At 42.8% G+C, this 3305-nt stretch overlaps 1 long non-coding RNA gene across 1 annotated transcript in view; it reads right to left on the reverse strand.

Moving 5' to 3' along the window:
* Nucleotides 1-1659: 1659 nt before the first annotated feature.
* The window catches only part of LOC106727830, a 2827-nt gene continuing 1181 nt past the window's right edge, over nt 1660-3305 (reverse strand). Inside the window, exons 2-3 of the long non-coding RNA XR_001364083.1 lie at nt 2604-2773; nt 1660-2160 (exon numbers count right to left, since the gene is read on the reverse strand). This is a non-coding gene — a long non-coding RNA (uncharacterized LOC106727830). The remainder of the gene's footprint in view (nt 2161-2603; nt 2774-3305) is intronic.

Genomic DNA, 3305 nt, shown 5'->3' on the forward strand with positions numbered 1-3305 from the left:
TAGTAGTTCCTCACTGTGGTCCTGTGTAGGTGCCAGTACTGCAAAATATCAGCAAAACAAGTACATTGTTTTCTTTTAAGAAGTCAGCAACATATGGGCCTGTATTCATTATCTATTGCTATGAAAAAATTATCCAAAAACTCAGTGGCTTGAAACAACATTTATTATCTCTCAGTCCTCTTACAAAGCTGAAGTCAAGATAGCAGGTGGGGCTGTGGTCTCATTGGAAAGCTTGACTGGGGGAGGCTGCTCTTCCAGCCTCTCTCACAAGTTTGTGGCAGGATTCAGCTCCTCACAGGCTATTGGCCAGAGACTGCCCTCCATTCCTTTCACATGGGCCTCCCCAACATGCAGCTCATGTCCTCAACATGTGAAAACCAAGGCAAGTTAGGAGATGATCTTTGAGACGAGAGTCCACTATTCTCCCAGGTTGTCACCTGAATAAACCTCTTTCCTTTTGCACCAGAAAAAAAAAAAAAGCAAGTGAGACAAACCAGGAAGAGAACACAGCAGAAGTCATAGGCTTTTTGTAATCTAATCTCAGAAGAGACCTCCTGTCACTGTTGTCATATTCTATTCATTAGAGGTGAGTCACTTCATTCACCAGATAAATAGAAGGGACACTTCTAATGAAAGACTCAGTGAAATATAACATGAAACAGACATCAATACATCAGTGGAGTGAGAAAAACAACAAGTAACAGAAGGCTGAGGATAAATACAAGATGGAGAGGCTCAGCTTGAACAAAGCGGTCACATTAATTGAAAGAGTGGTCCTTATGTGGTGAAAGCCAGATTCTGTATGGAGCAGCTGCTCTCAGAAGGAAAGAGTAATGAGCCCTAGCCAGTTTTATTCAATGGTTAGAGCTTGAGCCTGTGGACTGAAAGGTCATGGGTTCGATTTCAGTCAAGGGCACATACCTTGGTTGCAGGCTCGATCCCCCACCCCGATCAGGGTGCATGTGGGAGGCAACCAGTCAGTGTGTCCCTCTCGCATCAATGTTTCTCTTTCTCTCTGTCTCTCCCCCTCCCTTCCATTTTCTCTAAAAAAAATCAACAGTAAAAATTATCCTCTGGCCCTAACCGGTTTGGCTCAGTGGATAGAGTGTCGGCCTGTGGACTGAAAAGTCCCAGGTTCGATTCCGGTCAAGGGCATGTACCTTGGTTGTGGGCACATCCCCAGCAGGGGGTGTGCAGGAGGCAGCTGATTGATGTTTCTCTCTCATCGATGTTTCTAACTTTCTATCCCTCTCCCTTCCTCTCTGTAAAAAATCAATAAAAAATTTTTTTTTTAATTATCCTCTGGTGAGGATTAGCAAAACGAAAAAATAAAGAATGAAAGAATAATTAATTCCTGTCAAGGTATCGGCCTTTCAGCCTCCGGGGACTTACTCAGTTAGCAGTTCTATTTTCAGAAACAGAGGATAATCCCATGATTTAATCTCACCATTTAAAATCTAGTAAGTGGATGAAAGAAGGTGAAGGGATCAGCCAAAGAACATATATTCATAACTCATAGACACAGACAACAGTGTGGTGATGACCAGAGGGAAGGGGGTGAGGGCTAGGTGGAGGTGGGCAAAGGGTGGGGAGGGAGAGAAATGGGGACATCTATAAACATCAACAACAAAAATAAAGTTAAAAATAAAATCTAGTAAATATATTTATCAAACAAAAAAAGAAGAAGTATATCACTAGGTCCAGTCCACATTCAAGGTGAGCAGGTCACACAAAGGGAGTGAGAAAACCAGGAGATGGGACCATAGAGAGCAATGTTAGAAGCTGCCTATCACAGGGCCCAATATTTAATCTATTTAGAGTTTAGTGTTAAGCAAAACTATTGAGCAGTTTAAGAAAAGACCAGATACACTTTTTTTGTGTAGTTTTCTCAGGATGCAAGAGGTTTTCTAAGTGCCATGTGTGACATGCATGTTTAGGCATGATGAGAATTTGGATAAGCTAAGGGTGGATTTAAAGTTTTACTTTTCTACTTCATTTCTTCTCTTTTAGAGGAATGTCCTTGACCACGATCCTCCATGACTTCTGGCTTTGCTTCTGGAGGGTCTTCCTTGTCCACCCCTCTCCAAAAATACATCTTAAGTGGGCATAAGAGATGAAACCTTGGGGAGGGAGGGTGCAGAGTTCAAAGTTCACTTCCTCCTAGGATAGATTTAGAGCCAGAGATGTTCCAGGGTTTGAACAATCATAGGCAATTCTATTGTAATCCAGTAGCAACTTTCCACCCAGGCACCTTTCCATACACTGGCTGGGATTCTATCTCACTCATCTGTTCCCATCTCTTTGCTCATCCATTTCTGAACATGAAAACACGTTTTCGACTTCTTTTGAAGAGTAAGCACAATTGCCATTTCTGCTAGTTCATGTCATTAATACATAGTCATTAGTCTTTTATCTTCATCTCATGCCTCATTAACAGCACAACAGCCATCATTCATTGCTATTAAATCATGGCATCCCTCAGCATTTTGAACCAGGTCCCTCCCAGGAGACTTGGCTCAGTCCGTTGACAGTACCAGTTCATGGCCACCTCCATCCTCTCTTCCCTTCACCCTCATCATGAAGAAGACATGCAGTGCACTCACCACACAGCTTCCAAAACATCAGCCGGCTGACGAGAGCCAATCTTCCTGTGTGGAGTGAAGAGGCAGGTGTCCTGAGTGTGGCAGGGCCTTGTCCAGGTCACCAACCAGCTGGTGAAGATTAATTAAGTGTCTGCAGCTGCTGTCCAGGTCATGGATGTTGGCCATCTCAACTAGGAAGTGATGTTGAAGAGAAAAGAATTAATCCAAGAGGCATTTAGGAAGTGATTTAGAGTTCTTTCTAAATAACAGACACTTTTCTAAGTACTTTGAACTCCTGACAACACTCAAATAAGGTGAGAATTGCTATCTCTTCTTTACAGAACAAGAACACTGAGCCACTAAGGTTTTATAATTCAAGTTACTGAGGTAAAGCATCCAACCCAAATATTCTGATTCTGAAGCCTATGTCTTTGACCATTATGCTGTCATGCCTTCTGCTCAATTATCTGCTTGCCATACAGTGAAGGTTGCCCACTTATTTGCATCCCTTCCACCTGTACCCACTTACACACATACACACAATCATATACAAATACACTCACATCTACAGCAAATTGGTAGATGGAAGCAACTGAGACATAGATGCCCCAGAGTGGACCAGGCCAGAAAATGCCAGAAAGAATGAAAGAGAGAGAGAGAGAGGGAGAGAGAGAGAGAGAGAGAGAAAGGAAGGGAGAGAGAGAAAGGAAGGAAGAAAGGAAG

The sequence above is a fragment of the Myotis brandtii genome, unplaced genomic scaffold (assembly GCF_000412655.1).
Source record: "Myotis brandtii unplaced genomic scaffold, ASM41265v1 scaffold485, whole genome shotgun sequence".
In the NCBI taxonomy this organism is placed as follows: Eukaryota; Metazoa; Chordata; class Mammalia; order Chiroptera; family Vespertilionidae; genus Myotis; species Myotis brandtii.